Source organism: Trachypithecus francoisi, unplaced genomic scaffold (assembly GCF_009764315.1).
Source record: "Trachypithecus francoisi isolate TF-2019V2 unplaced genomic scaffold, Tfra_2.0 Contig01558, whole genome shotgun sequence".
Classification (NCBI taxonomy): domain Eukaryota; kingdom Metazoa; phylum Chordata; class Mammalia; order Primates; family Cercopithecidae; genus Trachypithecus; species Trachypithecus francoisi.
Genome location: NW_022681440.1, coordinates 4,533,837 through 4,546,904, shown reverse-complemented (window position 1 = coordinate 4,546,904; position 13,068 = coordinate 4,533,837). Strand labels below are relative to the sequence as shown.

The window sequence follows — 13,068 nt, the reverse complement described above, 5'->3', positions numbered from 1 at the left end:
AGACTGGATAATTTATAAAGAAAAGAGGTTTAATTTGCTCATGGTTCTGCAGGTTGTACAGGAAGCATGGCTGGGGAGGCCTCAAGAAACTTACAATCATGGCAGAAGGAGAAGACACACTTTTAAACAACCAGATTTCCTGAGAACTCTATCATGAGACCAACACTAGTCAGATGGGGCTAAACCACTAGAAACTGCCCCCAAGATCCAATCACTTCCCACCAGGCCCCACCTCTAAACTGGGAGATTACCATGTAAAATGAGATTTGGGTGAGAACACAGATCCAAACCATATCGAAGAGTGTTTTACATAGAATAGTGTTTCCCTTGTCTAATATTTCTATACATTTGTCAGTGTGTTACACGTGTGAACATGTAATATCCCACATAGTTTATCTCACAATATCTGCCAAAAGAAGAGGCCAAAAGTTTGAACATTTACGCTGAAACTATTTGCCATTAATTGTCACAACGAAACAAACACAGATGTGCTAATCCCCACAATCTCTGTGCAATCTTAGTTTCCTGAAACACAGTTTCTTCTCATTTGATTTAAAAACCTGTGTTTACAATTTCTGACAAATACAAACATGTTTATCTTACATGCGTTTACATTTGGATACATACATTTAAATTATGACAGCTTAGCATTTTCTCTTGAATTATAAACAATTCCATGAATACATCACTCTTCTAAAATTAAACAAAATAATCTTGGCCTGTATTTTAGTTTGCTTGTCAGCTAATAAAAAGCAAGTACAGGCTGGATGCAATGACTCACGCCTGTAATGGGGGGCTGAGGCAGGAGGATTGCTTGAGCCCAGGAGCTCCAGGCTACAGTGAGCTGTAAGCACGCCACTGCACTCTATCCTGGGCAACAGGGTGAGACCCTGTCTCAGGAAGAAAAGTAAATACATGTGGCACACACCTGTATAAAGTCATTGTACTCATTTTCTGTAGCTAGAACATAGGACTTATACCTGCTTTTCTGACTTTAATAAACAAAAAAACTCCAGGAGATAAGATTATCCATGTCACTATTATTTCCTGCCTTTTTCTTAGAAGTCAGATCTCCTTTTACCTGAGCCAAGGTGAGTGAAGACTTCCTGCTAAACTCAGATGGCAGTTACTATCAGTGAGGCTCCCTGAGAATCTTACAACCCGGGGTAGAAATTTGCTGGTCTCAGTTTATTCATTTATGTTTAAATAATGAGTTAATAGAAAAGCAAATTTAAACATGTTATGCAGCATATTGCATTACATTTAACAATACAAACCTTACCAAATTATTACTAAGTAATTTCAACTGTAATCAAGCAAGATTCAAGGGATGAAATCATCAAACTTGATTTTTGTCTCTTCTTACCTCTTTAAAATTGTTCCGGGAAAGCCTGTTCTTTAATGACTCCCATCATTTCCAGGGCATAAATAAATCTCTTTTATATGGCTAGGGTGCTGTCTAAATGAAGATGCCGGATTATTAAACTCCCTTCATCATTACCCCAATTCCTGACTCTCAGGAGTGCAGTTGGAGCGAGCCTTGGAGGGTGCAAGTTTTCCCTCTCATTTTGCCCACTCTCCCCATTTTTCATGGCTTTGCTTTTCCTCCCTGCCTCACATCTGCAGGTTTTACCCCATTGTGACCTCTGGAAGGAGAGCTCACATGGAGTCTGCCCCTGTGCCGCCGAGTTCCTTAAAGACGGACCCTGTTCTTTCCTTCCCCTTACTTGGGCTCTTTCCTATCCTGCTGACAGTGGCAGGTGCCCAATCTCTGTTGCTCACAACCTTCCCTGTTGCTCTCTTCTCACTGCCCCACAAACTCAGGAGAGTTCAGAGTGGGCTCCCATAATAATAATATGATTATGGGACCCCATGATGGACGTTAATCATAGTATAATTTTGACTCTAGTGGCCGTATCTTTACTGAGCCATCAGCGCTGGTGGCAGGAAAGCCAGTCACTTACCTGTGTTTCTCAGGCGTGACTCAGACTTCAGCAGATCCAGAAGTGGCATATCTGTCTCTGAGAGCTTCTTAAGTATCTCCTTCTTGAGGTGTATCTGCCTTTGACATCAGTAATAGTCTCATGATTTCACTTTCCTGACCCTTTGTACCTGAAACATGGAGGAGAGACTAGGTTAGAAGCAATCTTACATCTTTACAAATATTGCATGTCTGTATTTCTCAGCAGAAATAGAAACCAAAATAGTTCAATTTTAACATCCTAGTATATATAGTAAAAGTTGTGACTTCGGGGCACAAAAAGAGGAAATAAATCATTCATTTCTCTGAGTTATGACAAATATTTCTCAAATACAGTTTATTTGGGGAGAAGGAATCCAGGGAGAATGCTCCAATGAACTACTTCTGAAAGACCTTTAATGAACAGAAGAATTAAAATTAGTATGTGTTATCAATGCATTTGTTTTATTAAACATAATTTAAGATTGTTGGATTTTTTTTCAGAAATACCAAACATTAGGCATTGTTTCTCCAAAAACAGAACTAAATTATGGTAACAGATAAAGAGTTCCATGATTTAGAGAGTAAGGGATAGGCGGAGAACTAGAAAGAAAACAAAATATCAGTAAAGAGAGTAATTAGATATTTTATGGAGAGGAAGCAACACAAGGATGACTATTTGGTGCAGAAATACTGGAACAAGGTACGGGTAGAGGTTCTTACTTTGCAGAATAGACAGACTGATGATGGGTGATACCTTCACAGATGTTCTCAAAGCCCCCTCCCACTGCTGACCCCACATCGAGAAGCTCAGCCTCCACTTTTCTCAAACTCATCCTTCCCCTAACTCCTGCCACCACATCGCTGTTCAAGACCTCTGGCCTAGAAAAGTCTAGCTGACCCCTCACGGCTCTGGCTCACCCAGCTCCGAGAACGCAGCCGTGTTGCAGCACACTACTCTCAAATCAGCATTCCTAAAACACATTTATTACAACGTGTCCTCTTGTAAATTCATCAGTGCTTCTCGGCAAAACATTTCCGTAAAAATGCTCTCCACGATCTTTCTCCACCCCTTATTTTCCACAATTATCTTCTCCTCCCCTACAGGCAGAGGCCACCAAAGATCAGCCCCGCATTTTACTAAACACAATTATTATTTATCCAATCGCTGCAAAACAGTAACAATGATATTGACCCATGCATTCCACATAAAAAAATCCAGTATGAGAACTACCTGGGGGCCCCTTTGCCTGGCCTCAGAACGTGGTACCCCAATATATGGCATGTTAGAGATTCAGAAAATACAGGAGCAAGGTCTGACCTTCCTTTGCCTTTCTCCCCAAAAGCAGGCCATAAAGGAATTTTCTGACCAATCTTGCCTGAAATACCCTCATTCCAGATGGGTCCTGCCCTATACCCAGAAGCCAGGGGAACTCTGAACACACAGGCCCTGCTCAAGTCACCCTAGTTTGTCCACACCCGTTTCCTCACGGTTGTCCTTTCTTCATTGAACCAAAGCATAAATATGTACAACTTTCCCTGGGTCTTTGGGTTTCCTTTCTAAAGGCTCCCATGTCATATAAAATTTTGATTAAATAAATGTGTTGGGATTTTGGGTTTTTCTCTTATTGATCTGTCTTTTGTTGTGGGATGTCAGTATGAACCTTGCAGTGGGAAAAGGAAAGATTTCTTTCTCCCTTACACATATTAGCATTCAAATCTACTGCATTACCGGGTTTGCTTTTGAGGTCAAATTCAAAGATGACCTCCTTCTTAAAACTGTCATTGATTCACACACTTCCCTGGTCAGAAGAAATTCCTCACTCCTCTACCCTCTCAATGCCTGTAAGGATAGCTTTCCTCTCTTCTTCAAACTCACTAGCACACAATTTGTGCATCTGGTTTTTTATTTACCAGATTTAAAAAATGTAACAGTAGTTCCTAAATAAATATTATTGGATTAAATGTGCTATTTGTACTGGTACCACGCACTAAAGTATTAGATTGATGCAAATGTACTTCTGTATTTTGCCATTGTAATTGCAAAAAACGCAATAATTTTTGCACCAACCTACTACTAAAGCATATGTTGTGAAGAGTGTGTGTGTATGTAGTGTGTTGAGAAAAATCTAGCGAATTCCTTTAGTGATCTCTTTTTAATAGAAATTGGTTTTACACTCCCAATCCTACTGACTCCTGCTTCTAATCAAATCATAAAATGGAGACAGATTTGGTTTTTGGAAATTTTTCTTTCAAATATGTACTACTTCAAAATGAGAAGAAAAGATAACTCACAGTCATGTAGGAATGGCAGAACCTCTCAGCCTGCAGGCTGCTGCTTCCCACGCACCTTGTGCTTTGCCTAATTCATGCTGTATAAGCGCACAGTGATGAATATGCATTGTTCCTTGGTGAGCACAGGATGGTCCCACAGAGGAACACTGATTCTTGTTCTCTCATTTGCGTTGTGCTCTTGAAAGCATTTAACACATTCCACACCTTGGATTATATCCTTTTCCAAAAATAGCTTTAAAAAATACATTTTGCTGGAAGTATCCTACATTCTCTTTTTATATATAAAAATAATAATAAAAATCTGCGCCTTTATGGTATTCTGCAATATTTTATGTAGAACTTTGTACTGTTGTTTTCAACGTTCAAATAATGGGAGAAAATTTACACCTGGACTCCACAGTCTCCCATGACTTGTGGAGAAAGGATTTATAGCAAATCAATCTATGACCAGAAGATAGATATGGGTACATTTTCCTCAATTCGAGAAGCAACATTAATCTACTGTCAGCGGCAATGGAAAAACAATGCAGAGAAAGATTGTGGAAAACAAAGCCAGAGAACAGGAGCTGGAATCCTCTACCAAGGGCGGCAGCTCCGATGTGGGATTCATTCACGCAGTTAGAGAAAGACAATGCTTTGTTTTTAGTCTGGCATCCCCTGGTGAAGACAATTTTGTATGGGATTTAGCGTTGTCATCAGACTTCTTAAGCCCTGCAGGGAAATTAATATGGTATTAGGGGATTCTTCTGCAGTTTTCGCCTCCGGTGTTGTTTTTTTAGGTGAGTTTCAGGCTCCTTCCATTCTAATGAAGGCATTAAGAACTCTCTTGGGAGCGTTGTAAGTTAGAACTGAAACTTATGCAAATATTTTTCCCTGTAGCAGTTTGGGTGTACTACAGTGTCTAGCTTCCAGTCTTTGCTCACTGAAATGGATGTTTCAACAGCTTCATGCCAGTCTGGTCACCACAAAACCCTAAGTTGTGTGTAATATTTTATGCCAGTGATCAGTTGCATGCAACACAAATAAGACTGTTAGGCTCATAAAGTTGTTCAGCTGACATATTTCAAAGGAACCTCTTCTAAAATAAAACCTTTCTTAAGGTTAAAAATGCATTTTTCACAGTACAGAAAAATAAACAACAACTGTGAATGCTGTTATTGTTGACTTTAAAAATCACACATTTTTGTCTTTGATTTTTATCATGCCCTTATTTGAATATATTGAATATTTTCTTGATTAAATAGTCTTGGCACCCTTATCAAGCATCATTTGACCATGTATGTGAGGGTCTATTTCTGGGCTCTTTCTTCTCTCCCATTGGCCTATATGTCTATCTTTTTGTCAGTAACCACAGTGTTTGATTACTACAGCTCTGCAGTAAATTCTGAAAGAAGGAAGTGTGAGTCCTTCAACTATGTTCTTCTTTTTTAAAATTATTTTGAGCTGAGCACAGTGGCTTACACTGTGGGAGGCCAAATTGGGGAGATCACTTCAGCCTAGGAGTTCTAGGCCAGCCAGGGGAATAAAGCAAGACCTCATCCTTACAAAAAAAAAAAAACATGTTGGCTATTCAGGATCCCCTAATACTTCACACAAATTTTAGGAAAATTCATTTCTATTTCTGCAAAAAAATGCTGTTGGGATTTGTACAGAGATTGCACTACATTTGATCTTTCTGGGTACTATTGGCATCCTTAACAATAGTCTTCAAATTCATGAAAATGATATTTTTTCCATTAATTGTGTGTCTTCTTTATTTCCTTTCAGCAGTATTTTGTAGTTGTGGCTGTGATATTTTTAGAAGTTGATTGACACTGATGAGATGCACGTGTTTTAAACTAAGAAGAAACTGGCTCAGTTGTGCTGTCACTAACATTTTAAGCCTTGGCTTTTTTATTTACGGAGTTGATAATATGTTTTTCAAAGGATTATAAAAAAGATAAAATGAGATAGTTTCGACTAAGTACTTATCATACACAACTTGGCACACAAATAAATAAATTGTTGTTGTATAATAATTGTTGATGTATTTGTTGTTGACATAAGTAGTTAGAATTTCAGTTATTTTGGTTACTAAAGCAAGATTGAGCAAGATTAAGGGCAACTTTTTGTTTATTATTTAGCTAGAGGATATACTAGCATAAATGTATCAAGCAACTTGAAATACAGTTTTATAACAATAATGAAAATATCAGTTTTTTAAAATTCTGACTGAAAGTAAAGAGATTAAAACACCAATATATGTCACTGTGAATTCAAACAAGAACATGCACTTTCTTTAGGCCTATTTATCATAATTACTCAGAAAAGTTCAAGAGAATAAACAGTAAACATAGCTCTAAAGCAGAAGTTTCATTTACACATAATATTTTAGACAAAATCCAAATGAGAAACAATACATGTTTCCTTTGTACTTGCAGCAAGTCAGGTAACCTCTTAGCAATCTATACTCTCCTTGATAATATTTTATAGATCATAGATTTAAATTTTTGTCATTTATTTATAGTCTACTACCATTCCATTATGTTTCCGTCTTGGAATCTCTAGAACCAATCTTTTAAGAGAACATGATTTCCTTAAGAAATGGTGAAAAGCAGTATGTAATATACTGCATGTCTTTGCTGATTGCATTGCAAATGAATAACATAGAGTTACACCGAAGAGGTTTTTGAAGAGATAATCCATGCAATTTTAACGGAAATAAATATCTCAGTGTTAATGAAAACAATATGCAGCTTGTTTGCTACGTATTTTTAATAATACCCACTTCAGTAGTCTTGGCTAGATTGCAGATGTATACATACATTTTGTGTGTGTATTTTTAACATTGGTAAACTATTAAATTTAAAAAGAAATGCCAGTCTGATTTCCTATTATCAGTACAATAATGTAAAGTTTATATGTAATGGTCAAAATAGCCATTTGTTTCTTGTAAGGGAAAATGTGAAAATTAATTCTTAATATAAATTTTCCCAATGACTTATATACAGATAAATAAAATTTATTTAAGATTTAAAATTAGCACTGCCCTCCTTGCTGCAGGATTTCCAGGCATCTGCTATAAAAGAGTTTGGAAAGGGAAAATTGGGTAAGTGTTTTACCCTTGAAAATTGAAAGCATTAATTTAAGGGAAAAGGAAAACCAGGCATCCTGTTTTGGATTGAACTGTATCCCTCAAAAAGACATGCGGAAGTCCTAAGTTCTGGTACCTGTGGGTGTGACTTTATTTGGAAATAGGGTCTTTGCAGTTGTAATCAAGTTAAGATGAGGTCATTCTGGAGTAGGCTGGGACTTAACTCCAATCACTGGTGTCCTTATGAGAAGAGATACAGAGACAGCCAAAGAGGGTGCCTAGTGATGATGGCAGAGCCTGGAGTGATGCATCTACAAACTAATGAATGCCAGGAAATGCAGGCAAGAACCAGACAATTGGAGAGAGGCTGGGGCAGCTTCTCTCCCAAAGCCCTCACACAGGAACCACACCTGTTGATATGGTTTGGATCTGTGTCCTCACCAAAATCTCATGTCAAATTGTAATCCCCAGTGTTGGAGGAGGGGCCTGGTGGGAGGTGATTGGATCATGGGGGTGGATTTCCCCCTTGCTGTTCTCATGATAGTGAGTCATCATGAGATCTGGTTGTTTAAAAGTGTGTGGCATCTCCCCACTCACTCTCTACCTCCTGCTCTGGTCTTGGAACATGTGCCTGCTCCCTCTTCACCTTCCAGCATGACTGTAAGTCTCCTGAAGTCTCCCCAACCATGCTCCTACACAGCCTGTGGAACCGTGAGCCAATTTAAACCCCTTTTCTATATAAATTACTCAGTCTCATGTAGTTCTTTATAGCAATGTGAGAGCAGGCTAATGCACCTGCCCACACTTTGATTAGGGGCTTCTAGCCTCCAGGACTGTGACAGAATAAACATTTGTTGTTTTCAATTCACCTAGTTTTTGTTATTTTATTATAGCAGCTTTGGGAAAGTAATACACGTAAAATCAGAGTGGAGGAAATCTTAGACTTACTAACCAAAGAGAAAAAGAGCAGGTTAGGCTCCAGAGACCCCAGACTCAGAGGCCCCTGTGGATCTAGCAGCCTTGCTTGCACCTGATAAGCTAAAATTTATCATGGTTTTCTTAACACAGTGGGAAAAAGGCCAATGGCATCATCAAATCCCACTTCTTAGCTTTGCAACATCAGTGAAATCGCATCACCTTTGACAACTCCAGGGAAACACATTATTTTATTACATGGATTGAGGAATGCTGAAACAGTCATTGAAACAGGCCCTGCATCAAGTCACATAATTCATCACTGCAGCCTGTGGGAGGAGCAGAGATCTTCCTTGCAAAGTTGTATGGTACTGATAGAGGCAAGTATTATCATTAAAAATAATGGTGGTAAATAATGGGCCAATTTCAGAACAATAACTTAATGTAAGGTCATTGATGATTTCAGTGATCATCTATAATTGCACACAACTTTTCTAATCCCTTGAATATATATTATCATGTATGATTCTCATAGTGAACCTGCAGAAGAGAAAAACTATACTAATCCCTACTTTACAATGAATTTGAATCACATGTTAAGAGGCTAATACAGGTGTATGAAGTTATTGTAATTGCAGTAAAAACTACTAACATCTGTTTCTGATTCAGTTATGCAAGAACATGATGAATTATCAAAATGTAGCATTTTCCCCAAATTTGCTCCTTTAAAAATTTACCAACTAAGCTTATTCTTTTCACATAAAATTCACATATACATATAAAATGATTGTGTGTATATATGAACATAAATATGTATATATGTACATATATGTAAGTACATACACATGTATATGTACTTTTCAGGGTACCATGTAAAGTGTGTTCATTTTGATTAGCTCATATGTTTATCTTGGTTCTTTGCATAAAAATAAAATCTAATTGCTTTTGCCATTATATTGTTCTCTATTGGCATTCCTCTGGGAACTACACAACTTTTTGCTAAAGATTCTATTTCCATTCCTGAGATGTAGTAACGTGCTCATGAATTCAGCATTCTCTTTGATGGTTTCATTTGTATTTCTACTTTACTGCCATTGGAGGTTAGCACTCTCCCTTTACACTTGGGTTGGCATGGAGCTCACAGAAAAAGACTCTCCCAGCATAGAGTGACCTCTGGTGGCTCCACAGCCCCTCGTCTGTGTCCCTGTGCCCAGCAGGCAGCCCTTACCCATTCCAGCTGCCTCCATCCTCATTGACCCAAACCCACTGTTCACGGTCAGCACAGCTAAGGGCTCACTGTAGAACTATAGGCAACATTCAGATTATTGCAGGTGCTTTTCAACAGAACACTTCCAGAAAGTTTATTTTTAATTTGCTCATTTCTATCTTCAATTATCAAAAATTTGCTTGTGACCAAATCTGGAGGATGTTAGAGCCTTGATCTTACATTTGGTAAGCTGTTTATAAAGATGTCTTGGAAATTTGATTGGGATGTCCAAGTTTTACTAAAAAGCAGAAAACATTTTCTGGTATTTTTCATAGATAGATAGATAATAGATTCTTTTCTGAAAGTAAAAATAAAACTGTATTAGTCAGGGTTCTCTAGACGGACAGAACTAATAAGAGATATCTATCTAGTTCATACACACACTCACACAAACACACACACACACACAGGAGTTTATTATGTATTAACTTACAGAATCAAAAGGTCACACAATAGGCCATCTGCCAGCTGAGGAGCAAGGGGAGCCAGACCGAGTCCCAAAACTAAAGAACTTGGGGTCTGATGTTTGAGGGCAGGAGGTTTCCAGCATGGGAGAAAGATGTAGGCTGGGAGGCTAGGCTTGTCTTGCCTTTTCATGTTTTTCTGCCTGCTTTATATTCGCTGGCAGCTGCTTAGATTTTGCCCACCAGATTAAGGGTAGATCTGCCTTTCCCAGCCCACTGACTCAACTGTTCATCTCCTTTGGCAACACCTTCACAGACACATGCAGGATCTGTACTTTGTATCCTTCAGTCCAATCAAATTGACACTCAGCATTAGCCATCACAATAACCATATAAATAAACTATGTGATTTAAATAGTTTGTATATTGTTGTTTAATTGTTTTGTGTCTTGCTTTATTAAGAAAATTATCACTAGGAGATCCAAGGATTCTACAGTGGATGGCAGAGACATTAAGACGTGTTCCTTTATCCAATGCAGTAGTAAGCTGTAGGGACGCACGTGCATTTTCTATGCACTGTGTGAAAGTAAGATACTTAAAATGTTTATATCTGCATTCACTTTCTCTGAAATGCCCTAACATGCTGGTAACATAGTAGATGAGAGACAGAAGCAGAGAGAGAGAGAGAGAGAGAGAAGGCAGAAAGAAAATTCTGAAAGTAGTTCCAAAAATCTGTTTCTATTGTACTTTTGTAGGCAGACTGTGGTACCTTAGCTTGCTTTGTTTTGCTTTTAGAATTGGAATAAGACATTTTTGAATGCTGTACTCCTGGGTTACTAAGTAGAACAAGCCATGCCTGTGTGAAGCTGTTCCATTTCACACATAACCCTGTGAACATCAGAGATGTGCTGTTCATGGATCATGAAGCAAGAGCTAGCAAAATAGAATCTTACTATGACACCTTTCTATTCAATAGATCAACAGATCTTGAGAAGAATTTGGGTAAGGCTTATTTATGGTAAAATATATTTTTATTTGAAACTATAAAAACAGGCCTTGCACAGTGGCTCATGCCTGTAATCCCAATGCTTTAGGAGGCTGAGGCAGGAGGATCACTTGGGACTAGGAGTTTGAGACCATTCCAGGTAACATAGTAGTATTCTATCTCTACAAAAATGATTTTTTTAATTAGTTGGGTATGATGGCTTGTGCCTGTAGTCTCAGCTACTCAGGAAGTTGAGGTGGGAGGATTGCTTGAGGCCAGGAGGTTGAGGCTGCAGTGAGCTATTCTGTCTTACAACAACAAAAGAAATAAATTGTAAAAACATTCACATAAAATATATGCTAAATGATAATACTTTCTATTGACCTATGGCCTCGAATTGTTAGCAGAAAGGCAGGTGGGGGGATACAGAGAGAGGCTGATTAACTTGTTGTCAGATTGGTAAAAAATAATCAGAAATTGCTTAGACTATTCTAAATATGTAAAAGATAACCAATAGAAAAATAAAACACAGGATAATGTTTATAGCTATAAAGACATGTATTAAGTATCATAAAAAAATTTAATAGCACTATCAGCAATATAGAGCCTAGATGTCTATTGGCCTTTTGTTGTACTAACCACTATAATGTGAGAAAGGTCTGGGAGCACCTGCCTTTCCTTATCATTGAGGAAGCTGGAGCCAAATTTCCTGCTTGGGGCAAAACACATTCTATCTGACTCATTCAATGGGGAGTGTAAAACACAGTTATTTTAAGAATTAGAACATCTTATATACACTTTTATTGCATTCTGGAAAACATTTTTACTGCCTATCACAGTGGAGTAAGGCAAGGAAAAGACCTTTAAAGTGTGTTTTTCAGAGATAGAAATTTTTCCCCTCTGTTTTATCTGTCATTATATACTGATAATGACAAAATGTCAAAAGCCCAATCGAACCTCAAGAATTTCTCTTTGAATTCACCAGAGCAATAAAGCATGTATGGCTCTTACATTAAAGACAGCTAGTTTGAACCATGGAAATTTAGATATGGCTAGATTTGATGCTTGACATGGTACAGGTTTTATTAAAAGAATGAAAGATTGAATGTCTAAGCCATAAACACATAACAAGTTTTTTTCAAAAAGCAAAAAGAAAAATGCTTTAAATGTATTTCCTCAGCCACCAAAAAAAGGCCTTTAAGCTATGTGGAAAATAAGTGTGGAGAGGAAGCAAGTCTGCTAACAGTAACAGTGTATTTTTCTTTGCAAGGTTAATGCCAAGGTCCCAAGGAGATCGTTCCATTTTAGAATCAACATAAAACTTCACTCACCTTTTGGCGTTATTTTACTATCTTCTGTGAAAGAACTCAGTTGAGAGCCCCTCATCCTGTGTGCTGATTAACTCTGACCCTGAGTCCTCTCTTCTTCCCAGCCTGGACTCTAGGGTCATGCTTTGCATTCCTTCCCCACCCATCTGTAGTCAAATCATCTCTGCATATTTCTGTCCAACTTCCTCCCCATGAGACTGAGGTCTTTTTTTTTTTTTTTTAACAAATTTTACCATTTAAATATTTTTTAGGTGTAAAGTTCAGTGGCATTAAGTAAATTCTCACTGCTGTGCAGGCATCGCCAGTGTCCACATCCAGGGCTTGTTCATCTTCCCCAGCTGAAACCCCACATTCCACCCCCGCCCCAGCCTCTGGTAATCATCCTTCTACTTTCTGTCTGTACAGATTCGATAACTCTAGGAAACTTACATGGGTAGAATTACACAGGAAGTGTTCTTACAATGTCCTCATGCTTCACCCATGTTGTAGCATGTGTCAGAGTTCCCTTCCTGGTTTTTATTTTTAATATATTTTTTTGAATTGGCACCAGTTTTACGTAGCTTTATATAAGGACACAGGACAGGAAACAGCGTATAAACATTACAGCATCAAACACATCTTCATCAGGAACCTTCCAACCACCTAGGCATGGCTTCCCAGCCCACAGAAGACACACTCAGCTATGAGTGATGAGAGTAAGTGGGAGCCTATGGACCGCCCCAGCAGGGGAAGCTCAGCATAGCAACCACACCTTATGGCAGCCCATAAGCACGGCTTCCAAGGCCCTCCAAGGACACCACTGGGTCTAAGGGCTAACCCACAGGAGCTTATGCTTTCCAAA

General features: G+C 38.4%; 1 long non-coding RNA gene across 1 annotated transcript in view; it reads right to left on the bottom strand.

The window, feature by feature from the left end:
• The window catches only part of LOC117063610, an 86,322-nt gene that overhangs the window by 7,299 nt on the left and 65,955 nt on the right, over window positions 1-13,068 (bottom strand). Inside the window, exon 2 of the long non-coding RNA XR_004429011.1 lies at window positions 1,965-2,112. This is a non-coding gene — a long non-coding RNA (uncharacterized LOC117063610). The remainder of the gene's footprint in view (window positions 1-1,964; window positions 2,113-13,068) is intronic.